This window comes from Monodelphis domestica, chromosome 7 (genome assembly GCF_027887165.1).
Source record: "Monodelphis domestica isolate mMonDom1 chromosome 7, mMonDom1.pri, whole genome shotgun sequence".
NCBI lineage: Eukaryota > Metazoa > Chordata > Mammalia > Didelphimorphia > Didelphidae > Monodelphis > Monodelphis domestica.
The window spans coordinates 243,506,796-243,534,410 of NC_077233.1; the positions used below are offsets into that span (position 1 = coordinate 243,506,796).

Genomic DNA, 27,615 nt, shown 5'->3' on the forward strand with positions numbered 1-27,615 from the left:
CCTCTGAGACTTGATCATCCTTCTGTGAATCAAGACCTCCTGAATCCAGTAGAAGACAAAAAGAGTGAGTAGGATTTTGATATAAAGTTATCCATCCCAGGAAGATCTCCTTTCTCCCTCTAAAGTAGTCCTTGAACTTCATGTCATAATTAATACAGTTAGAAGTCAGAACAGTAATCACAATTGACCCCAGAGGATCAGGCAGGCAAAGTCTGATCCTGAAGGATTTGGGGAGAAGGGGTTCAATTGTTAATCCTTAGGGACTTCCTATTTCCACTTTCCTATTACCTTATCTCACATTCTTACTCTACTTTTTTGCGTGTTCCTCAAGAATAAATAGCTGTTTCTATAGATCAAGTGCCTGCTCATAATATTTAGGGAGAGGGACCTGAAGCTTTGGGGAGGAGAACTATATTTCCTCCCTAAGGAAGATGAAGCAGTTCAGTCCTGAATTTTAGTTAAATCCAGTCTCCTAAGCAATTATAGTCTGTGAATCTGAAGACAGTCTGTGTGGGTTTACTTGGGAAAGAGAGGAGAAGGAATCTATCCCTTCTCTCCACCTTTTAGCTCCATTCCATCTCTACCATACTTTAGTTCTGAATTTAGTAGTGCAGGACTCCATTTCTCCCCCCTTCATTACAGTAGCAGCCCAGATTACAAAAGAATCCATTACCAACTGTCATCCCTAGACTGGGTAGGGCAGCCATTCTGGGGTACAAAATTCTAAACAACTACATACAGAGTTCTAAGCAGACATCTTGGTTCCTGTAAAGAAGAAAGACATACAAATAACTAAGTGAGGGGAAATACAGAATGTTTCAGAAAATTTTACGGACTTTACTGGTGGTAACTGTTTTGGCAACTGGTATTGGTCTATATGGTCTATATTTGGTACCACCACTAACATGTTTAATAATATAATAGAGCTACAGTAAACATCACCAGATATTGGGATTACATAACCATGGAAATATCTACAGTGTGGCCAACCCTTCCAGCTGTTTTTGATACCATTGTGGTGCTCTGGAAATTATACAGCACCATCAAGATGGGAATGAAAATAATAATGGGCAGAGATATCATCAACAACAACATAGATAACAGACTAGATCAATTGTTTTTCCAAATGGCAACAATTAATGAGATGTGCCACGAATTCACATTTGAAAAAGAATGGAAAACTGGGGAAGAGAAAGGAGCTAGCAACTTGGAATGATACTAAGGATACTGAAAATGGCAAAGATAATGGCCAGGACACTGATATACCTACAACAACAGCTTTAACAGTAGGTGTGTGCACTGAAAAAATAAAGGTAGACAAACAGACAAACACTGACCCTTGCAGCCTGAGGAAGTCCTAGGGGCATAAAAGATCATGCCTCTCAGGAATTATGCCAAGGTTACCCCAGACTCGGGTGTTCTACATATGAAAATCCATAAATCTTTCAGTATCCAGGATTTAGATTCCCTAAAACAAAGAATGCCAAATTTTTGCTCTGAATCATTCAAATGTTTGAGGGAGTTGAAAAGAGCATTTAAGTTGTATTAACCCAGTTTCCAAAATGTAGAGATCCTCCTTTCATAATTATTTAGCCCCAAAGAACAAACACAGTTTATTAAAAGAATGAGGTAAGACAATAATCTAACAACCTGGCTGGAATTTTACAAGGATTTTGATTTTTACCGATCCCTTAACATGACATTTCTAAGAAAAGCATGGGAGGGTTTGTTAGAAGCAATTAAAAGTTTCTGCAATAGGCCTAATTCTTGGGTAAAATTCAATAGACTGAGGCAGGAGGAGAAAGAACATGCTTCTGTCTATATTGATAGGCTAATGGAAAATGCTGAGGCTATATTGGGATACACACAAGATAGACAGGAAGCCATCCCCCAAGTAAAGAGACAATTTTTAAAAGGATTTATCCAAAATCTCAAACACTTCTTTAAGCACTTTTGTCTGAGTTACAAAGCATTAACTATCCAGGAACTGAGAGACTCTGTTTTATATTTGCATAAGGCCCTTACAGAGCAACAGAAAGAAAACGAAGAATTGAGGCAGAAACTAGAAGAAATGAAAGAATCACTCAGGTAGCAAGAGATAGAGGAAGTCAAAAATCTTGCAACCATGAGGACCTTCCCAAGAAAAAGACCACAATGTCAAGCTAGGGGGCAAAGAGATAATAGAAAATGCTTTTTATGCCAAAAAGTGGGACACAGTGAGATTCTGTCTGTTGAAATAAAAATATGAGCAGGGTTACAGCAGAAGCTTACAATGTCAAAACAAGGATACCCAGAACAGAGGGTACAAGAATTATGGAAGGGAGCAGACATATTATGGCACATACAAGACCAAATGTTGTGACCATTGCAAACTCAAAGAAGAGGCAACACCCGATCTCAAGACCATGCAACACTTGATTAGCCAGGGAGTAAAAACCAAGGATTTAGAAGTCCTTTCAAAAGGAAACCCCTGACACTCAGCATTAAGTCAGAAGAACACAAGATTAGATGTGCAGAGGGTACAGGGATAGAAAACATGGGATATCACACCAGGGAAGAAAATAGAACAAGTGATGGTGGGAGAATTAAAGTTTGTAAAGAGAGAGAGAGAGGAAACACGAATTAAAAACAGAGGGAAATACAGGAGATGGAGAGGGAGTTACAAATTGACATATTAAAAGTATTTGAGTCACATAGAGGCATAGAAGAAAGCAATGGGAAAACCAAGGAGCAAATCATGAAATATTTAGAAAATTTCTAAATATGAAAATATGGGTTGGGAATGGAAAGCACAAAGAATTGTAATAAATCCTCCAGTCCCCAACAGCATCACAAAATAAGAGTAACAATGAAGGAGCATTACAGTGATTCTCTAACCCCAAAAGACAAAGTAGCAAACAAAAACTATGAGACAGCCCAAGAAGAATTCAAAATAACAACTCCCAATATACAAACATTCATAACTCCACAGGCTAAAGTGCAAGAACATACCTTAACAATCAAGGAACAACAAGAGAAACTAAAGGAGAGGGTAAAAAAAATCAACCTTCGACCCTAAAGCAAAAGTTTTTTTACCCACAATATCTAGAAATCAATGATCCCAAACATCAATACAAACCAATGAAAACAAATACTGGAAAGGGAAGAGATCAGTTCAAAATCAATGACAGGCCTGAACCAATAACTTAAAAACACTCTAGGGAGATGGTTAAGGTAGAACAGACGAAAGAGCAAACAGTCAAGCAATCTCTAAGCAGCCCAAGAGCCTGAGAATTCTAAAAAGCAAAATGCAGGGGAGCATTCTGACAACATTCTGAGGCTGTCAGAATCTCTCTAACACTGACTCACAAGCTGAAAATCAAAGGGGGGATAATCAAACCATCAAAATTTCACAAAAAGGGGTAGAGAGTCACAATTTAAAAGAGAAGGAAACATTTATCAGCAAAACACAGAGTTATAGCATATTAATGGGTAAGAGATAGTTCAGGATATGGGAAATATAGAAATCACTTAGCAAGAGTTAAATCAAGACATAGAAAACACAGAATCATCAAATACAATGATATTGGTCTTGGAAAGTAATGACAATCAAGAACCTTATGAGTAGACCATAATTGAAGAAGAAAGTACTGATTACTTTGATATATTGTATGATCTCCATTACTCTAACTCAGAATCCTTCACAAGCTAAAATGCAGCTGCTGTCTCTCACCCAATATTCCATGCCTGTCATAAGTTCTCTGAAACCAACTTCAAGGCTGAAACTGACATTGATCCACAGTGAGACTAATCATAAGACTTTAAAACTCAATCTATGAAGAAGCCCTAATCAAATCAAAGAAATTAGACAATAAACAATACTGGAAAGTGATCTAACTCATGTTCTACCAGTTAACAGACTAAAGAGCCCTACTGATAGGGCTGATATAGTACCAAAACAATCCTCACTCCTCTCACAGTCCTTCTTTTCAGAACAAGTCACTAAAGTTCTAAGATACCCAAAGCAGATCAGAGAAGATTATACCAGTAACTGCAAACCCAGAGTCCACGTTAACAAACTCTGGCTGCTAAGATTAAACAATTCTTAGATCTCCATGGAATAAACTGCCTTTTCAAACATTGACAATAAGTCAGTGCAGGTGAAGATACTATACCTATGACTCAATCACAGAAGGAATACAGTACTAAAGATGCCATTGGAGCAAGAGTCAAACAATTTCACCTTTACCCATATAGGAAGACAACAAAAGCCCTAAAGTACACCTTTATGGCTGAAAGATATGATCTCTTCAGGGCACCGTATGAATGATCTGAGAGCCAAAGGAGGTCAACTAGAGATTATAAGTTTGAACTGGGAAAGAGGAACTGGGAAGGAAGAATCCTTGTTGTCAGCCAAGGAAAATCATAGCAGTTCAATACCATCTGAGAAGTTCTAGGGCAACCAAAAGGGAAAAAGAACCAAGATACTTAGCTAGGAAAGAAAAGCCAGGTCCAGGTCAAAGGTCAGAAAGAGACAATATCCCAAATACTTATCATTTCTGATGAGGCAGCTTGATGTACCTAGGAGATTCCTTACTATTTGAGAGCTTTCGAACTCCAACATAGCATCTCTGCAATTACCTCCAAGAAATCAGTCCAAGGGGCACTTGCACATCCATCCAGGGGAAGACAGAAAAAAAAAAAAACCTGCAAAGGCAAACAGTTTTCCTCATCCCCCATCCAGAACAAGATCTTCTCAGGGGGAGGAAGAGAGGAATGGCACCCTACAGAGATACATAGCCAGAAACTATATACACATAGGAATGAGGGCTCTGCAAGAATACAGTTCATAGCTGTGGGGGCAGACTCAATAGAAAGCCATATGAATGCAACATCCATCCCCAGACTGCTAATTGAGGCAACCCCAGAGAAAGAAAAGCCTTACTCTTTGGCCTGAGAAATATCATTGCAAACTGTTTCCCAAGTGGATCAAGAACCATTGCCAAGGGGAATCATACATTGTCCAAAGTACCAGATGAGAGACGAGACAAAGACATAAATCTAATACCATGATTCTCATGTTAAACACCACTTTGCCCAGAAGAAATAATTGAGCCAGAAATTGCCCTAGATCACATGCAACAAGCTCAAACCTGAAGAGAAAGTGAAAATGGACACACAAAATAATTTTGCCCCATAGAAAGTGATGCTGAAATTGAATAATGAATAAAGACAGACATAATCCAAAAGGAATAACATTTATCTAACTTTCCATCTCAACCCTCAATCAATCTAAAATCACAACACAAAAAGACCATGACATACATTCATACACATAAAACTACAAACCATAAACTTCATACAAAGTCTGACTCACACTTACATGATCTGAATCACTCTTACACACATACACACAATGGCAACTACTGTTACACACATGAATGTTCCAGTATGCAGAAAAATCTACAATCAGGGAGAGATAGTAGTCAAGATGAGTTGGTGCACAGAGGAAGATAGCCAGAGCTGAGAAATCTTTCAGAAAAACACCAGAAACTGCAAATGGATATAAAGAACACAGGAAAGAAACATAACTCAAGAACTGTATAGAAAAAAAGAACTCCTATAAAGCATGTTACATAAAATGAATCACTGTTCATATTAACTTCACACTAGGGACATGCACACAGCATGCGCACACACACTGCATAAGAAGAAAGGAAAATAGACTCAACAGACAACAGGCAAAGAGGAGAAATTGGCAAGGATATAAGTATTTGCATGCAACACTACCCATCTAGAACATAAACATGATAAACTGATTTAGGGACCTTTGTCATAGATTAGCTAGGTCCATGAGGAAAATATTTTGTAAATAATGTTCTTGCAGGATTCAAACAAGCAGAAAAGACCTTTTCTATCTGGTTGACTCCATAGCAGAACTCATGTATTTATGTAATATGTGTATATCATATGTAATAATTATACAGTAAACATACATATACATAATGTGAATTATAGAGCACTAAAACCCTAACAGACTAACTTAGAGTAGGAATGAACTAACAGAGTTAAACCTTATTAAAGTAGGGACAAAGATAGCCAGGGTGAAAAAGGGAAGTTCAGATACCTTAGAGTGATAAGCACAGGTAAAGATTAATACTAACCTTAACATATACATGAAAAAAATTCATAAGATTTTTATAATTATAATAGTTGTAATAGTGATAAATATTGAGAAAGCATAAGATATGTAAAGAGTTTAAAAAATTTCACAGTTGTTAGAATTCTATAAGATATTGTTACCAGAGACAGCATACATTGTGGCATATTAAGATATTGTTAATCCTAGAATCAAAGTTAGATAATTGTGTCAACCTTTGTACTTAACCCAAACCACTTTCCTGAAACCTGATTTTAGCTTAGGATATACTATAAATTGTTTATTCACATAAAAGGGTTATGCTCCAGAGTGGCAAATTTTTGGTTGTGTTTGTCTCTTGAAATAAAGAGTTCAATGATAGGGAATGACACTAACATTATTTCCTTTTTTCCCCTTTTTTTCTTGAAATTCTCTTCTCCCTCAAGTCATCCCCCACTAATAGGTAGATTAAAAGTGAAATCTAGGCAAAGCAAAAATGGCCTTTTTATGGTTTAATGATTTTATTGTGGCACATATATGTGTATCTACATAATTCAATATACACAGTTAAAGTGTTTGCTAATTTTACTCTGAGGGGTGCTCTCAGGGCCTGGTGACAATATGCCACCATAATGGTGGCAAATGACCCTTCTTTCAGACTGGAGACAGAGCTTCAGTCTTAGAACCATCAGGTGGAGTTTTCTCCTTCAATTGCTGAACATTACAAAATCAACTTTCCAAGTGTAGTTTCTTCCACTTCTCCTTCTTAGCAAAGTAATCTGGGTACATTGCCTTCTTAGAGGGGAGCCAGTATTCTAAGCACCACTCAGGAATCTTGTAATATTCATATATTTCAAAGGATATGCCTCCAGGGGAATCAGGGAAGATATAAGGCTGAGGATGTTGGCAAGCCCCAAATTCTTGCTCAGCCTCCCAAAGCAGTTTGTAGCCTTCATCTTTTTCATTCTAATAACTCTCAAACTGAGCTCTCAGCAATCAAGCTCTGAACCAATATCCATTCCCTCTAAATATCCAGGTCTTGAGGTGGTGAACACCTGGCTGTAGAGCTGCATCATCTTATGCTAATGGGTCAGATAGGCACCTGGGGTGCCTGGTAAACTCACCTAATATTATCCTCCTAAGAACTTTAAAATAATGCCTCAAATTGAATTCTAGAGGAATAAAACCAACAAAAGGTGAGGGTGAAGCATTTTTGTAGTTTCAATAATGTAGAAGTTAAGGAGGAGAGGTTGGTGACAGCAGAGGAGTCCTTTCCGGAGCCTCCATAGTGAGTAGTAGCATGAGATGTAGGCTTTGGAGATGGCTGAATGTTGCTGGCAACAACATTGGGAGCTCTCAGGTCAGTGATGTTAAAGGAGTCAGACAAACAGAGATTAGAATGTAACCATTTGCTTACATTAAGTATTGTGGCAATTCCATTCTCCTTTCCCAGTTATACATCTCAACTACAGAGTAGAACATTCGTGGTGGGGTAGAAGGGAACAGGGGTCCTCATTATAGTTCCAAGGAATAGAGGATTATTAGTGTTCATGGCTACAGGAAAGAAGGGGACAGGGCCTAATGGTACAATAAATGCACATATTCTCTGAGGAGAGAAATTCCTTGAAAAAAAGATTTTCACAAATGGGAAAAGAGGTACAAATGATCACTGAAAAAAAATAATTCCTCTGTGAGCACCCTTTGACCTAGCAATACCACAATTGTATCTCAAAGAGAGCAAAGATAGGACAAAAAGACTTCCTTGTACATAAATATTTATAGTTGCTCTTTTTATGGTGGCAAAGAATTGGAAACTGAGGCGACATCATTCAATTAGAGAATTGCTGAACAAGTTGTGGAATATTAATGTAATGGAATACTATTTGCTATGAGAAACACAAACAGGATGAACATATAAAAACTGAACTTTTATGAAGCAATGCAAAGTGAAGTGAGCAGAAACAGAAGAACATTGTTCATAGTAGCAGTAATAATATTTAATTTTTAACTGTGAATGACTTAATTGCTCTCAGCAATGCAAGGATCCAGAATACCCTATAAAGGAAGATATTACAGGGGCACGCGCCACTCTTTATATTATCTAATTGCTCAGTAGTTATTAGTTGCTCACTAATTCATTGCTGGTGGAGTTGTGAATTGATCCAGCCATTTTGGAGGGCAATTTGGAACTATGCCCAAAGGGAGATAAAAGACTGTCTGCCCTTTTATCCAGCCATAGCACTGCTGGGCTTGTACCCCAAAGAGATAATAAGGAAAAAGCCTTGTACAAGAATATTCATAGCTGCACTCTTTGTGGTGGCCAAAAATTGGGAAACGAGGGGATGCCCATTAATTGGGGAATGGCTGAACAAATTGTGGTATATGTTGGTGATGGAATACTATTGTGCTAAAAGGAATAATAAAGTGGAGGAATTCCATGGAGACTGAAACAACCTCCAGGAAGTGATGCAGAGAGAAAGGAGCAGAACCAGGAAAACATTGTACACAGAGACTGATACATTGTGGTACAATCGAGGTGATGGACTTCTCCATTAGTGGCAATGCAATGTCCCTGAACAATCTGCAGGGATCTAAAAAACACTATCCACAAGCAGAGGATAAACTGTGGGAGTAAAAACACCAATGAAAAGCAACTGCTTGACTACAGGGGTTGAGGGAATATGACTGAGGAGAGACTCTAAATGAACACTCTAATGCAAATACCAACTACAGGGAAATGGGTTTGAATCAAGAACACATGTGATAACCAGTGGAATCGTGCATCAGCTATGGGAGAGGGAAAGGTGGTGGGAGGGGGGGCAGGAAGGAAAATAAAATGGTCTTCGTTTCCAGTGAATAATGTTTGGAAATGACCAAATAAAATAATGTTTAAAATAAAAATAAAGTTGTCTTGACTTTTATCTTGCCACTGGATTTTCAATTCATCTTAAATTTGCATATACATGTTACTGATTATAATTTTCATCTCATTATGATCTGAAAAAGTTGCTTTTGTTATTTCTTCTTCTCTGCATTTGTTTGCAATGTTTTTATGCCCTAGTATATGATCAATCTTTGTATATGCACCATTTGTTGCTGAAAAGATGGTATATGCTTTTTTTTATTCCTGTTTGGTTTTCTCCAGATACATATCTAATTAGTCTAATTTTTCTAACATTTCATTTACTTCTCTTACTTCTTTCTTATTTATTTGTTGCTTGCGTTTATCTAGTGCTGATTGTTGAGGTCTCCCATTAGTATGGTTTTACTATCAATTTCCTCCTTAAGCTCCTTCATTTTTTTCTTTAGATATATGAATGTTATACCATTTAATGCATGTATATTTATTAATGATATTATTTTATTTTTTGTTACCTTAGTAAGATGTAATTTCTGTACTTATCTCTTTTAATCAGATCAATTTTTATTTTAGCTTTCTCTGGCACCATGATTGCTACTTCTGCTTTTTTTTTTTTACTTTAGATGATGCATAAAAATTCTGCTCCAGCCTTTTACCTTTAATCTGTGTGTATCACCTGCCTTGGATGTGTTTCTTGTAAACAATATTTTTATATAAATCTGGTTTTTAATCCACTCTGCTATCCACTTTTGTTTTATGAGTGACTTCTCATTCACATTCAGAGTCATTGTTACTGTGTATTGCCCTGCATTTTATTTTCCCTTTTTGATTCTGCTCTGTTCCCTTTCATTCTGTTCCTCCTCACCAATGTTTTGGTTTTTATCATTCTCCCATTCCTGAGTTCTTCCAATTACCTCCCCCTTCCCTTTTCTTATTCATCTTGTACTTCTCTCCAGGGTAAGATATCCCACTGAGTAATTTTTCCCCCTCTCTGAGTCAGTTATGATGAGAGTAAAGTTTAAGCACTGCCTGTCACCACACTTTTCCTCCCCTCTCCATAATGATTTTCATGCCTGTTTATTTTATATAATTTATCCAATCCTATCTCTCCCTTCCCTTTTCTCTCAGGGTAATCTTTTTCACCTCTTGATTGTTTTTAAATATCATATTATATACATACATATCATTACATAAATATGCATCATATCATCATAATCAGCTTACTTCCCCACCCTCTTTCTAATATATTCCTTCTTTCTTCTCCACTTGTAAGAACAATTTTTGAGAATTGCAGATATCCTCTGTCCATATATAAATAGAAACATTTTGACTCTAATTAGGCCATTAAATTTTCTCTTCCTTATTTACCTTTTTAGCTTTCTCTGGGGTCTCATGTTTGAACTACTAAATTTTTGTTTATGTCTGGCTTATTCTTATGTTTGGAATTTTTATATCTTAGTGAATATCCATTTTTCCCTGTAAGAATATACTAATTTTTGCTGAATAAGTTACTCTAGTTTGTAAACCCAAATCTTTTTCATTTCTGAATATCATGCCTTTTGATCCTTTAATGTTAAAGCTGATTATAGCTCCATGTTATTCTAATTGTTTCTTTCTGGCTACTTGCAATATTTTCTTCTTAGCTATTATATTCCTCCAAGTTGTCATTTGATTATTTCTTTCTGGAGGTGATTTATGAATTCTTTCAATTTCAATTTTAATTTCTTGCTTGATGATATCTGGGCATTTTTTTGATAATTTCTTGAATTATGATGCCTAAGGTATTTGTTTGTTTGTTTAGTTTTTAAATCATGGCTTTCAGGTAGTTCACTAATTCTTCCAGGTCAGTTGTTTTCTTCAATTTTCCATGTTTTCTGCTGTTTTTCATTCTTTTGCTTTCATTTTATTGTTTCATGATTTTACATGATATTATTAGTTTCTAGCTGCTCAATTCTAATTTTTAAGGTCTGCTTTTCCCCTGTCAGCTTTTGGTATCCTTTTAAAATTTCTTCTTGCATTGCTTTCATTCCTCTTCCCCACTTTCCCCCTGCTTCTCTTAATTAGTTTTTGAGATTTTTTGAGATCTTCCAGAATCCATGTCCAATCTATATTTTTCTTTTGTACTTTGCATGCTTTTGTTTTGCTTTCATTGTCCCCCTCTGTGTCTGTACCTTGCTCTTTGTTGCCATAAAAATTCTTTATAGTTAGGTGCTTTTTTATTTACTCATTTTCCCTAACTTTTTGTAGGCGGACTCTGTTTTCTGGGAGGTTAAGGTACCTTCTTAAATTTCAGTCCTTCCTTGATGTTATCCTTAGATTTTTTTCAGGGTTTCTGTCAGTTTCTGTTTTTCCAGTATGTTGTCTTTGGTATGGAGGGCTTGTCGTGCCCTCCTAGGGCAGCTCTCCAGCTTCTGACCCTCACCTGACACCCAGCTCTCACTTGTTGTTCCCAGTAGCTGCTAGCATGCCACAGCGGCCACACCCCAGGCAATGGCTTTGACAGGTGGGCTAAACCTTGTGAGGGTAGCCATCGGGTCATTGTCTTCGACCCCTGGTATACTAGGGCTTTGCTCACCCAGCATGTGAAGACTGTTTCAGCGGAACAGGTGGAAGAAACCAATAAGAAGGTTCAAAGGCTGAGATGGTGATGCAGCAAAGCACTGTGGAGTGCTTAGGGTGTGTTGGAGCACAAAAGACAACACAGCCATCCAATGCAGCTGAGGAAGTCTCCAGGTGTAACGACTTTTTGTACCACTGGACCCAGGCTTCCAACACTGAGAGAGTGGGACTGTCTCTGTGCATCGACTTTTCCACTTAAATCTTCATGCACAAGTGTCTTTGTGCACAAAAACACACAAAGACAATCGTCATCCTCGGTTATCAAGAGACTACTACTACTACTAGTATGTTATGATAGCCTGAGGATTGAGAACTCTGAAAGTTCCTTCCCACTGATGATTCTATTAACCCTTGAGATGCTGATTGCTTAAAGACTTGCCTCAGGTTTGGGTATAAGCTTTTGTTCTTTCTCTGAACTTGATGAGGCCAGGACCTGCTCAAATTCTAGTCTCAGGCTTAGGTGTAATTTTTTTGGTCTCATTGTGTTCTTGATCTAATTGGGCACACAGTTGTGGAGCTCCACCCTGAGCTTTAGGCAAAAATATCTGGACATATTTTTAGTCTACCAAGTACCTGAAACTGGGATCTATTTCCTCACCCCAAGTTCAGACTGGGACTCTTGGCTCCTTTCTGGGTCCATGGAGATCAGCCCACTTTAACACAGACTGCTGGACTGGGATTTTGGACTTTCTCAAACATTTAGAATTTCAAGGGTTATGGATTCATTGAACATCTATTTGCCCAGACATAGTCTCAGGATCTGGATGTTGGCTTGGTCTTCGGTTCTAAAACTAGCACAGCAGATGTGGGGTGGATGTGTGTAACTTGCTCTTGGATCGCTCTTCAATCCTTGCTATAGCCTATTGCTTACTGTGGTATCTTCTCACCCCTATTGCCCCAGATGTTTTCTGCCTGCCTTTTGGGTTCTTCTTTTCTTGAAAGTTGTTTCACTCTGTGTCCCTGTTGGTTCTTTCTTGTATTCATTTTATGGTGTTATTTTAATATTGATTGGAGAGGATTCTCATAGCAATTCTGAACTTCTCTGCTTTACTCCACCATCTTGGCTCTGTCCCCACAACTCAGCTACTCATTCTTGCTATAGCACTTCAACTATTTGCTATCCTAGTTCACAGTACTGAACAATTAGTCAATGAGGGCTTCTGCAGAAGATATAAATTATTTAGTTAAGACTTCCCAGTTTTTTTCTTGGAATAGTATTGCCTTCTTAATGACCAAGGTGTCAGTATTTTTTGGTTAAAATAGGAAAAGCAAATATTTATAGATGCCTTTAAAGTTTGGAAAGCACTTTAAATAAAACTGCTTATTCACTCCTTACAACTTTGGGAGGTACATGATTTTTACATACTCATTGTGCATTCGAAGATCTTGCAGATGAGAGATTTATTGACTTATCCAAAGTTCCTCAGTGTTTGTGATTTGAAACTCTGCATGTCTTCCCTTTAAGTTCTGTTCTTTATTTAATACCATGTTCCTTCTTTGGCATCATAGCTATTATTGTTGTGTTTTTTTTTTATTTCTCCCTGCCTCAACAGAAAAGTATACTAAACACAGGCCTGCTTTAATTAGGTATATTAATGGAACCATCCTCCTTTCTGATTTGTGCTATTTCATTCATTTGTAGGAAGCCTGGTGCTCTTTTCCACATCTTTCTTATAGAGTCATTATTTTGGTACCAGAATTAGTGCAAGCACCTAATTGGCTTAATTTATTGAAGCTGAGAACACCTGAGCTTACGGATATACTAGTATGAGCCTTCATGGTAGCAGGATTTGAAGATATATACCTGTTATATACACTTGCCTCATTAAATTAAATTCTCATTAACTTATTTCCCTCCAGCAAGCTTTTGGGTATATTATATTACTCAAGTAAGTATATTTCAACAATACTTTTTATCTCTAAATTTCACCTTGATTGTTGTAATGTAGGTTTTTGTTAGTGGTTCCTATTATTTTTGAACTTTCTAATTTTCCCTTTTTCCACTGAAATACATTGTAGCATATATATTTATTATGTCTTTGACTCTTCCTTCTTGTTACTTTGTTAACTTAAAATCTGACCTAAAAGCTAGATAAACTTCTGTGTTAGAAAATAAAAAGAAAAGTTATTCTCATTTTCTCCATAATTTCATATTTTATTTTGTGAAACACTAGGCACTGAAATAATCATGCCAGATAAGTGTTACTAGAAAATGTTATTGTAGTCCCATGGTGATTTTTTCACTTTAAATGATTAAAAATAAAGACAAACTCTGACATGAGAATTTCTAAGCTCAAAGGAATCAGATTATCCTAGTATTATAATATTTATAGCTGAAAGGTATCTTGAAGGTCATTGAGTTCAATCCTAATATTTTGAAGATGATGAAAATAAGATCTAGATAAGTAAAATGATTTAATGAAGACCTCTCAGGTAGTGAATAGGAGAGTCAGACTCTGAAAACAGGTATTCTTGCTTGAAAGTTTTGATACTTTTGTGCTTCTCCATGAGTTTCTCACAAATTCTGATTTCTATCTAAAGTTGATTTTTTTTTGAAAACTCAGAAACAATGTTTTGGAACAGCTTTAGAAGAATACTAGGTAATGACATAAAAATAGATTTATGTCTATCTGTACACATATAAGAACAATAGAAATCATATGTATACCTAAATGTACATGAATATGTAAAGGCATCATATATTTTTAAAATGAGGAAATTGAGATCCAGAGAAGTTAAGGACTTTCCCACAGTGACAGAGTTGTTAATCATAATTGAAAAGTTTAGGATTCAGCTAATTTCACTATAGGCTTAGTGCTCTTTCCACTATGCCAGAACTCTGTAAAGAAAATGTGTAGTCTTAAATACAAACATAGTCAAATGGAATAACAGTAAATTGAATAGCTTTCAAATTAATTTTCTTTTAAATAATAATAATTAAAACCATAATAAGGAGGAAGAAGAAGAAAAGGAGAAAAAGGTGAAGAGAAAAAGGAGTAGAAGACAGGGAGGAAGAGGGATATGGGGTGCATTCTGAATATTATCTCATTTTGTCCTCATATCTACCCTGAGAGATAGATGATATTCTTAACTGTATTTTATTAATGAGAAAACTGAGGCAGGCTAAGTTTATGTGACTTTTTAAGTTATGTAGCAAGTAAATATCTGTGGCTGAATTTAAAATTATTTCTTATATATGGATAAAGTCTTATATATTAAGGAAACATGTGCTTTCAGCACTCTTTTTAAATACATCACTTTGGTTTAATAACAATATTTACTGTGTAAATAATATCATGAAATCAAAACTAAAATTTACTCCTAAATTTCACAAACCTCTATTTTAAGATTTTCATATGCACTTTGATAGGTATGACTATTGTTCCACAACACTGGATCTTGACTGAAGACCTGGCGATATATAGATTTTAGAAAATTATTATTCAAAAGTTGATGTTGAAACTGAGTCTGATGCTAATATGCAAGTCTAACAAGATAAATACATGATATTTTCTGATTGTAATTTGAAAAAAATGTAAGTCAGAATCATATTAAATCCAGATGCATTATTTCTCAGACAACTGCTGATAAAAACAAAAAGTATAATTTATGTGGCCCTTTAAAAAGTTCCCTGTTTTGTTCATTGAATAATTATGGACTCTTTTCTCTAGGGAAAAAATATGTATTCTAGTAAAATTCTTAGAGATATCACTATAGGATAAATAAAGCAGAGAGAATGGAGGGAAAGAGTCTGTCTATTATATCTATATCTATCTATAATGTCTATTATAGTAATCCAGATATGAGGTAAAAAAAAATCTGAATGTTAGTTAGACAGGAATGGAAAGAAAGAAGCAAATAGTTAATCAATAAAATAATATTATTTTAGGTACTATATATTATTAAGCTATATTCACCAGTACATTATGGGTCAATTAATATTTGTCTTTAATTAATATATATGGGTAGATACTGAAAAATCAGAAAAAATTGAGTTAAGCCACAAAATATTAAGAAACCAAAGGCATAATGAATTACTGGAAGCAGATAATATTTTTCATCATGAGTCCTATGGAATTGCTTTGGATCATCATATTTCTGAGAATAGCTAAGTTATTCAGAGTTCTTCATTTTATAGTATTGATGTCATTTTGTACAATTTTCTTCTGGTTCTGCTTAATTTACTCTGCTTCAGTGTGTGTATTTTCACTATTCCACTGTGTTGTTCATTTTTTCCCCCTGAATTCTTCCTGTTGCCATTTCTCATATCGTAATAATATTCTATTAAAATCATAGTCTAACTTACTCAGCCATTCTCCAATTAATGGTAATTCCCTCACTTTCCAGTTCTTTGCCCCCACAAAAAGCACTGTTTTATGTTTTTTATTAGATTCTTGTCCATTTTGTTTATCTCTTTGGAATACAAATTTAATTATGGTATTGTTGGGTTAAAGAATATATGCAGTTTTATAGCCCTTTGGACATAAGTCCACGTTGCGCTCAAGCATGATTGAATCAGTTTGCAACTCCCTAAAAGTGCATTCTTATCTCAATTTTCCCACATTCTTGTCAAGTTTTAGAATTTTCTTTTTCTGTCATAATATCCAATGGTATAGTATCTCAGAATTGTTTTAATTCGCATTTTTCTAATTAATAGTGATTTAGAGTATTTTTGCATGGCTATAGACAGTTTTCCCTTACTGAATATCTTTTGATTTCTCTTTCCTGTTTACCTTCTTATGATTCTCTTGAGTCTTCTATTTGAGAATCCAATTTTCTATTCAGCACAGGTCTTTTCATCAGGAATTTTGAAAGCCATCTATTTCATTGAATATCTACATCCCCCCCCCCCCCCCCACAGGATTATGCCCAGTTTTGCTCAGCAAGTGATTTTTGGTCGAAGTCTAGCTCCTTTGCTCACTGTAATTCCATAACAGAGACCTTCTTATCCTCTAATATAGCAGGTGTTAAATCTTGTGTTATCATGAGTTTGGCTCCATGATATTTGAATTGTTCTTTTTTGGCTGCTTGCAATATTTTCTCTTTTCCCTGGGAGTTCTGTAAATTTGGTTATCCTATTTCTGAGAGGTAACGTTTTGGGATCTCTTTTAGGAGGTGATTAGTAGATTCTTGTTGGGGACATCTACAGATTCGCAATATGGGACAGTTTAGAACTGTTGGGGGACAGCTTAGAACTGTCAGAGAATAGCTACAGAGTCGCAAGAAAGCAAGACTGGAACATTATCAAAGAAAGGATAATGAATGTTTATTAAAAGCAGCACACCAGATTTAAAGCTCCTCTGGAGAGACACAATCTATTCTCCCCAATTCTCCCCAGAATGTGAACAGGGGAGTTAACCCATTCCCAGGATTTCTTGGAAATGTTTATGCAGCCTTGAACTAAGATTTCTATGTTTTGGCATACTCAGCAGGAATGGTATGTCACAAACACCTGGGAAGAGGAACTCTATTCCATGAGGTCTTGAATGATTCACTGCAAATTATTTCCATTTCTATTTTTTCCTCAGGTTCTAGAATATCAGAGTAATTCAACAAGTATCTTACACCCAGAAATAGCAAAGGAATTCCTGGAATTTCCTTCTGTGCAATTATCTGATGACCTTCAAATCTACTTAACATCTGTGGCTGAGAGTCCCAGTTGTTCTGCTTCTGCTTCAGCTGTGCCAAATGGCAGTTGCTGAGGTGGGTCCTACCCTAGCACAAACACACCTCACCACTGCACTTGGTCCTTTGTGGTAGCTTCTAATTGTTTTGGTCTGGAAATTACTGCACCCGGTCTTTTTGTTGGTTATGCCACTAGAGAATTCATTTTAATGAATTATATCACAGTTTCTTAGATTATAATTTGGTAGGGATCAGGTTGTTCTGTATACTTTCTCTGCCATCTTACCTCTGTCACCAATAATTCGTTTTTAATTTAAAAGTTTAAAGGAAAAATAATGGTGCATCTGAGTGAAAAAAAAAAAGATTATAGCTACTTATATGTGTTCAATCACTTATTTACCATAAAATAGTAATTTGGAAGTATGGCTAGGAAGGTAGCACTCATTTAATCAACCTGAATTATTTGTTCAATTGTGAATCTCTGGAAGTTTTTCGATTGGTCTGGATATGGTGCAAAAATGGTTCATTTTAATCCTTGAATGAACTTTTTTAATGACAGTGGGAGAGCATAATTTCATAGACACCTGAAAATTTTGTAGCTATCAGAATTATATGTGTGCGTTGGAGTCCTAGTGTCCTCTCCATAGTATAATTCTAGTATTCTAGAGAATGATAAAAATGCTTTTGCAAAGTATGATCTTTAAGTAGCATAATAGCAAACCCCAGACAGTCACCATGAAGGGAATACACACACACACACACACATACACACACATAGACACATTAGAACTCAGGGAAGAAGGAGGTAGAATGTAGAAGTGGTTGCTGGGCTATAGCCTAAGTGGAAGCAATGTGAATATGAATGGACCTTAAGAATAAAAAGCAAAACAAAATCATAAACAAAATAATGAAAGACTTTATAATTGTGTCAAATATTGAGAAGGGAGATGAGCAATGTTTGATTTTTGTCTTATATTTTCTATGCTAAACTGATTAGTTAGATACTTCTATTATTCAGGTAATTACTTCTATTGTAAGGGTGCTCAGGGAGGGGTAGTATCTATGGTTTGGAGGGCTTGTCGTGCCCTCCTAGGGCAGCTCTCCAGCCTCTGACCCCCACCTGACACCTAGCTCTCACTTGAGGCTCTCAGTAGCTGCTAGCATGTGGCAGCGGCCACACCTCAGGCAACGGCTTCGACAGGCCGGCCAAACCTTGTGAGGGTAGCCATCGGGTCATCGACCCATGGTGAACCAGGGCTTTGCTCACCCAGCATGTGAAGACTGCTTTGGCTGAACAGATGGACGAAACCAATAAGAAGGTTCAACGGCTGAGAGGGTGATGCAGCAAAGCACTGTGGAGTGCTTAGGGCGTGTTGGAGCACAAAGGACAACACGGCCATCCAATGCACCTGAGGAAGTCTCCAGACGTAACAATTTTTCGTGCCACTGGACCCAGGCTTCCAACGCCGAGAGAGTGGCACTGTCTCTGTGCATCGGCTTTTCCACTTAAATCTCTTTCACGCACAAGTATCTTTGTGCACACTCATCGATCCTAACCCCATCCACCCTCTTCAAGACCTCCGGCGATAGGGGAGTGGCAACACAACAGGTGGAGGTGACCACTGGCAGTTGTAGTCACGATCCTGCACGTAGGTGGCCCACGGACCAGTGTTCGCTAGGCCCTGTGGGCAGCAGGGATGTTCGGCAGCATCCTGGGAGACTGAGCAGCCCTCTCTAGGACAGCACTGCTCACCCTAATCAAGGGAGGGGACTAGAAAAGGTGTCCCAAACATTGTCTGCCCTACAAACACCAGGTCAGCACACTGCAGCTGGCGTGTCATCCCTTTAAGAGGTCGAAATCAAAGAAAAAATACAAATAAACTCCTACTAGGAGCATGGAACATCAGGACATTACTTGATAGAGAGAATACCCCAAGTCCTGAGAGAAGAACAGCTCTAATGGGTAAAGAACTGGTGCGATATAACATCGACATTGCAGCCTTAAATGAAAGAAGCTTACCAGAAGAGGGATCACTCAGTGAACCCACCACTGAATACACCTTCTTCTGGAAAGGTAGAGCCTCAAGTGAAGATAGAATCCACGGTGTTGGCCTGGCCATCAAGAACAGTTTGCTCAAACAGCTGCCAGACTTGCCTGTGGGCATCAGCGAGAGGCTCATGACGATCCATTTGCCTCTCAGCAAAGACCGGTACACCACAATCATCAGCGCATATGCCCCAACACTGACCAGCACAGAGGAGACCATCGAGCAGTTCTACTCTGACCTGAGTGCCATCCTGCACTCAGTGCCCACAAATGACAAGCTGATACTACTGGGAGACTTCAACGCCCACATTGGACAGGACCATGAAAGATGGAAAGGAGTACTCGGCAAACACAGCATGGGCAAAATGAACAACAACGGCCTACTGCTATTCAGCAAATGCTCAGAGTTCGAACTCACCATCACGAACACTGTGTTCAGAATGGCAAACAAATATAAAACAACATGGATGCACCCTCGATCAAAACAGTGGCATCTCATTGACTATATAATTGTACGCCTGCGAGACATCCAGGATGTACAGATCACCAGAGCCATGAGAGGAGCTGAATGCTGGACAGACCACCAATTGGTTAGAGTGATTCTTCAAATGCGCATTGCACCTCGCCATCCAAAACGCGCCCAGACAGTTCGCACATTTTACAACGTGAGTCGTCTTAGAGACCCATCTTATTTGCAAACATTCCAGTCCTGCCTGGAAGACAAGCTGTCTGCCAAGGGACCACTCACTGGAAGCTCAACCAAGAAATGGAACCAGTTCAGGGATGCAGTGAAGGAAATATCAAAGGCAGTCTTAGGCCCCAAACAACACAACCACCAGGACTGGTTCGATGAGAACAACACTGCTATTGAAGACCTATTGAGCAAGAAGAACAAAGCCTTTATGGAGTGGCAAAATAACCCAAACTCTGCTCCTAAAAAGGACAGATTCAAGTCTGTCCAAGCCAAGGCGCAGCATGAGATCAGGAAGATGCAAGACAGATGGTGGGAAAAAAAAGGCAGAAGAAATCCAGCGGTTTGCTGATATGAAAAACTGCAAACAATTTTTCAGTGCCCTCAAGACTGTCTATGGGCCATTAAAACCCACCACCACTCCCTTGCGATCCTCTGATGGTTCCACTCTCATAAAAGATAAAAAAAAGGCATCAGCAACAGGTGGAAAGAACACTTCAGTCAGCTTCTCAAACGACCCTCTTCAGTAGACCAAAGAGGCCTTGACCAGATTCCCCAAAACCACACCTCAGGCAATATCCTTGCTCCTTAATGCCATACCCTCCTCACTCAGATTTCTGACTGGAAAGGGAAGGAAAAACAGCCATAGTGATTATATACTTCCAGGGGAAAGTATGGGCATTCAAGAAAATAGAAGATCTCAAAGTATTTATACAGAAAAGACCAGAACTAAGAGTAAAATTTGATATCCAAACACAAAGATCGAGAGAAAGATGAAAAGGTAAATAAGAGAGGGGAAAAGGGAAAAAATGTTTTTTTTATTTAAACTTTCATGTTTAAGGGCTTCAATAAGATGAAATTGTTTCTATTAATATATGGGAAAAATGCTATTTGTAACTCTCAAAAATATATCGACTATTATAGTAATTAGAAGAATCATTTACAGAAAGAGTGGAATAATAAGTGGTATAATGATATGCAAAAAAAGAAAAAGGAAAGGGGGAAATCAAAGATGGCACCAAGAGAAACTTGAAGAAATAAGATAAATTATATATATCACAAAGACATAAACCTTACTCTCAGTGAAATCATTTCTGAGAGGGAAGAGCATTTAGATTCATTGGGGTAGCAAATTCTATCTTACCCTTCAGGGAAAGTGATAAGGGAAAACTAATGGGGGAGGGGCCATGGAGTACAAAAAGGGAGGGAAACAGAGGGGGGAGGGAACTTTACAGACACTAAAAAAATAAGAAGTGGACAATAAGGGAGGGGGAAGAAAGGGAAGCATATTAAAGGTGGGGATTACGGATACTGATTAAAAGGAAACCACTGTTTTAAAAAGCTATAGCAAAAAAGGAAGGGCAGAACCAGGAGAGGATATCAAAATGCTGGGGAATACACAAGTGGCAATCATAACATTGAATGTGAATGGGATGAACTCACCCATAAAATGAAAACAAATAGCACAGAAAGTGAATTAGAAACCAAAATCCTACCATATGTTATCTACAAGAAACACATTTGAGGTGGGTAGACACTCAAAAGGTTAGAATTAAAGGTTGGAGCAAAATTTACTGGACCTCAACTGAGAGATAGAAGGCAGGAGTTGCAATCATGATATCTGACAAAATCAAAGTAAAAATATATCTGATTAAAAGGGATAGGTACATGGCACATTCACAAAGATTGATCATGTACTAGGGCATAAATACATGGAAAACAAATGCAGAAAAGCAGAAATAATAAATGTAACATATTCAGATCATAAGGCAATAAAAATAATAATTAGTAATGGTAGAAAGAAAGCCAATTCAAAAATTAAATGGAAATAAAATAATATGATTCTACAAAATTGGTTAAAGAACAAATCATAGAAACAATTATGAATTTCATTGAATAAAATGGTAATGATGAGACAACCTTTCAAAATCCATGGGATGCAGCCAAAGTAGTACTCAGGGGGAAATTTATATATTTGAGTTCATGTATTAACAAATTAGGGAGGGCAGAGGTCAATGAATTGGACATGCAAATCAAAAAACTTGAAAGCAAACAAATTAAAAATCTCCAGAAGAAAACTAAATTAAAGATCCTAAAAATTTAGGGAGAAATTAATAAAATTGAAAGTGAAAGAACTATTGAATTAATAAATAAGACTAGAAGCTGGTATTTTGAAAAAACAAACAAACAATGTAGACAAAGTACTGGTCAATCTAATTAAAAAAAGGAAAGAAGAAAAACCAAATTAACAGTATCATAGATGAAAATGGAGACCTCACCTCTAATGAAGAGGAAATTAAGGCTATCATTAACCATTTTGCCCAATTATATGGCAATAAATATAGCAATTGAGGTGATATGGAAGTATATATATATATATATTCAAAAATATAAATTCTCTAGATTAACAGAAAAAGAAATATAATTCTTAAATAATCCTGTGTCATAAAAAGATATTGCACAATCCACCAAACAACTCACTAAAAAAAAATCCTAGTGCCTGATGGATTCACAAAGAACAATTAATCACAATATTATACAAACTATTTGACAGAATAAGCAAAGAAGGAGTTCTATCAAATTCCTTTTATGACACAAATATGGTACTGATTCCAAAGCCAGTCAGGTCAAAAACAGAGATAGAAAACTATAGACCAATCTCTTTAATGAACATAGATGGAAAAATCTTAAATACAATATTAGCAAAAAGACTCCAGTAAGTGTTCATAACGGTTATTTATTATGATCAGGGTGGGATTTATACCAGAAATGCAAGAATGGTTCAATATTAGGAAAACCATTCACATAATTGACCATATCAACAAACAAACCAACAAAAACCACATGATTATCTCAATAGATGCAGAAAAAGCCTTTGATAAAATACATTGATTCCTATTAAAATTACTAGAAAGTATAGGAATAGAAGATCCTTTCCCAAAAATAATAAACAGTGTATCTCTAAAACCATCAGCAAGCATCATCTGAAATGGGGATGATATGTACGTCATATCAGGAGTAAAACAAGGATGCCTATTATGACCTCTATTATTTAACATTGTACTTGAAACTCTAGTAGTAGCAATTCAAGAAGAAAAAGAAATTGAAGGTATTAAAATAGGATATGAGGAGACCAAGCTATCACTCTTTGCAGATGATATGATGGTCTACTGAAAGAATCATAGAGAAACAACCAAAAAGCTAACCGAAATAATCAACAACTTTAGCAAAGTTGCGGGATACAAAATAAACCCCCATAAGCCATCAGCATTTCTATATATCTCCAACACATCTCAACAGCAAGTATTAGAAAAAGAAATACCATTTAAAATTACCATAGACAATATAAAATACTTAGAAGTCTTTCTGCCAAGACAAACACAGGAAATATATGAACACAACTACAGAACACTCTCCACACAATTAAAACTAGATCTAAACAATTGGAAAAATATTAACTGATTATGGGTAGGTCAAGCTAACATAATAAAAATGACCATCCTACCTACCCAAATGTATTTAGTGCCGTAGTCATTGAACTACCAAAAAACTTTTTTTACTGAATTAGAAAAAAACATAACAAAGTTTATTTAATACACATAATAAGGAAAAAGACTTTTACAAGAATATGCATAGCTATGCTCTTTCTGGTGGCAAAAATTTGGAAAATGAGGGTATGCCCTCTAATTGGGGAATGGCTGAACAAATTGTGGCATATGTGGGTGTTGGAATACTATTGTGCTCATAGGAAAAATAAACTGGAGTAATTTCATGTGAATTGGAATGACCTCCCAGAATTGATGCAGAGTGAGAGGAGCAGAACCAGGAGAACAGAGACTGAAATCTGTAGTACAACCAAATTTAATGGACTTCTCCATTAGTGGCATTGCATGTGATCCTGAACAATGAGAAAGACTACTATCCATGTTCAGAGGAAAACTGTGGGAGTAGAAACACAGAAGAAAAACAACTGCTTGATTACATGGGTCAATGGGCATACGATTGGGGTTGTAGACTCTAAATGGTCATCCTAGTACAAACATCAAAAACATGGAAATAAGTTCTGATCAAGGTCACATATAAAGTCCAGTGGAATTGTGAGTTGACTATGGAAGGGGTGGGAGAGGGGAGGGGAAATTATGATTTTTGTAAACATAGAATAATGTTCTAAATTTACTAATTCATTAAGTTTTTCAAAAAATAAAAAAAAATGAAATTAGAAGTGGTCAAGTGTATGCTAATGATTTCATGAGATATCAAGAAACAATCTAAAGAATGAAAAAATTAAATTATATATATATATCACATTGGAAAATACTAGAAAATAGAGTAGAGGGAAATGATTTAAAAATTATTGGACTATCTGAAAGCTATGATTAAAAATGAAAAAAAAACCTACATGCAATATTTCAAGCAATCGTCAAGAAAACTTACCTCATATCTTATAACTACAGGGAAAAATAAAAATTGGAAGGAACTACTAAATAAGTTCTTGAAGCTTTGCATGTAGCTGTTTTCACATTATCTTCATTTGAGTTTGTGTTTTAATCTTCCCTATTATAATAGTAACTTATTCTTCTCCATCACTTAATTATATCATTCATTTTTCAACCATGTATTCTCTGGGACAGCCTCATTGCTATATCATATATCCCTACTTTGGAACTCCTAAAATGTCCTGTACCAAAAGTTGTCTCACTGACCATTTTTTTAAATTTTCCATTGTAGAATTCAATTTGAATAATTAAAATTGAGCACAAATAATTTCAATTGAATAATAATTAAATTTTAAAAATTTGAAAATTTTATGAGATCTTAGCCAGGTGTTTCTTTGACTCCATCATTTTGGCTCTACCCCCAATAGTCTGAGAATTGAGACATGTTCATTGCAACTGCTCTTGAGAGATTTTCCACACTGCTACCAATAACAAGAAGCATTTATTAAAACTCATCTGTGGAAAAAGCTGCTATCCTGGACACCTGAGGAAAAATAATTTGATAATACAAGGTAATCTGTCTTCTCAAACCTTATAGACACTAGAAAATTATGTTCTATGATTAGCTTCACCTAAATGCCTTAGAATGTTGTAAACCAAATGTTAGGTGAGATCTAAGTAAAGGGGGGTATATTAGCAACAAAGATATCAACAAAAGAAATAAAACAAAATATTCATGAGAGATAGATGATATTTATATGGCCTCAAAGGAATGGGAGAGATGCATCATCTAAAGGAAATAAGATGATGTGTTTTGGACATGTGGTAGAGACTGTGCCGAGGTAAAGAGTCCTAAGAACACAGTGAATGGCTAGGAGACAATTTAGCTGAAAAAAAAAAGAATGCATGGAAAAAAGTAATGAGATATAGATAAAAAGGTGGAGTCACACAGATTTGTGGGAAGTCTTGAACAATAGGCAAAGTATCGGAACATTGCAATTTGATTTTGGTAATAGAGTATCATTAATATTTTGAGTGGAAGAATGAGTGATATGACCACCTTTTGCAATAGAAAGTTATGATGCAATGATACAAAGGAATTTGAAACAGATGCTATAGTAAGACACTTATCATGGTCTAGGGAGGAAAGAATAAGACTCATAATTATGGTCCTGTTTGTGGAAAAAAAGAATATATCAAAGTTAAAACTCTAGAGGCAATAATACTTGATAATTGATATATTAGAGACATAAAGGAAAGGGAAATTCAAATGTATGTCTAAATATATGAACATAAACAATTGGTTCAGTTGTAGTGCTACAGATAGAAATAGTGAAGTCAAAAGGAAAAGGAGACTTGAGGAGAGAAGAAAGAAAGTAATGAGCTTGGTTTTGGCAATATTGAATTTGAAATTCTAGTTGGACATTCAGGGATATTGAAGAATACATTTGGAGCTCTGAAGAAGTGTATGTGAATGTAAATTTGGGAGTTATGCATATATAATTGGCATTTTAATGAGGAGGAATGAGATTATCAAAGATGATAGCCTAAAGAAACAAGAAGGTTAAAAGTAGCCCATTGGACAACAACCACATTAAGGAATAATGAAAAGAATTAAGAGCCAGGGAAGTAAACATATTTAATACTTATTTCATTTTACTTTCCTCCATAGATTATAAATATTTTACTGTATCTTTAAGAGATAAATGGGATGTTGCTGGGGAAAGGTAATTTTGCTTGGCAGTTGAAAGTCAATTAAAAATGTCTTAGAACAAAGTAGTTCTTCTTTAAAGTTAATGTGTGTGTATTCATACATAAGCTTGTGTTTCACTTTTGTTCAACTATGTAAAGATAAATTATAATCAAAACATTAAAAATGTTATCTTGAGAAAAGCTAAAGAGACATAAGTAAAAGATGGAAATATCAGCTCTTTTCTGTGGAAGATATGGAGAATTGTATATTTGGAATAGTATTATTGAGAAGACACTACACTTTACATTTTATATTGAGAAAAATTAAATAACGTAGGACTGAAATTTTACAAGTGATGAAAGTAATAAGTATATAATAATGATTTGTAATGACTTGTGACATTTAACTTTACTATGCATGGAGAATAGTCCCTTCAATTACACCTTGCAACATGTATGCGATTAAAATATTGTAAATAGTTGTCTTTGCCTTTATTCCATTATTGAGTGTATTGTTAATAAATTGTATATTCAATAACTTAACATGTATTTATTTTAATAAAGAGATTTAATATGTAGAGTTGAGTATTATTTATATGTATATATATTTTATATATAAATATATTTATATGTATATATATATATGAGGAACATGAGGTTCCTCTATTTTGTTAAATAAATTTAACAAACTGAGTTTAAAGTCTGATATATCTAATTAGTGAGAAAAAGTTTGCTATTTGATTAATAAGAAAATATCCAAACATATCCCCCTTATGACATTTAAAATGAGGATGATAAGAGTAAGTTTGGAAGTAAAATAATTGGCAAGTAGGGAGTAATCTACAAGTAGAATTCATAGACTCTATGATTCTGCACTTCTTGGGTTTTATCTAGGATTTAAAAAGTAATTTTCTTCTTTCTTTCCCTTAAGTACATTCTCAAAGAAGCTAAGGGCAAAGTATCTGAAAATCCTTGTTATTATTGGCAATCCTTGATTTTTCTGTTGTTATGTTTGATGCTTACAAATGTTGCTATTATGCCAGTATTTTACTGTAAGAACTTTTTATTTAATAACTACTTTAGAAATTTTGGAAACTTCTGCATCAAGATGACTACTAAATAGGAGCAGAGCTCTTCTCCTCTCCACCAATAGAGACAGAGTGCCTCAAATAGACAAAACCAAAATCAAACAAGCAAAGGAGTTCCATGGTAGGACACAGCACAGAAGGTAGGCAAAGTTAGGGCATTTCCATGCTAAAAGGGGGTGAAATTATCCCCACCAAGGGGCGAGCTCACCATCCCTACCCCACTTCACCTATCTTTCCAGAGTCCGAGTCAACACTGGAAAAACTTCTAAGTTCTAGGAGGGAGACTGGCTGAGTTCAACACAGAATTACCCCTAAGAGAAATGACTCAGAACACTGGGAGACTGAGGAAATGTGGAGATAGGGGATTTCAGAGCTTGGGGAGAGAGTACTACTCACAGCAAAAACCACACAGAGAATCATAAAAAGCCCTTGGGCTAAA

At 36.1% G+C, this 27,615-nt stretch overlaps 1 pseudogene; it reads right to left on the reverse strand.

Annotated features, from left to right (window-relative positions):
- Positions 1-6,721: 6,721 nt before the first annotated feature.
- LOC100617180 (NADH dehydrogenase [ubiquinone] 1 beta subcomplex subunit 9-like) overlaps positions 6,722-27,615 on the reverse strand; it is an 89,399-nt pseudogene continuing 68,505 nt past the window's right edge.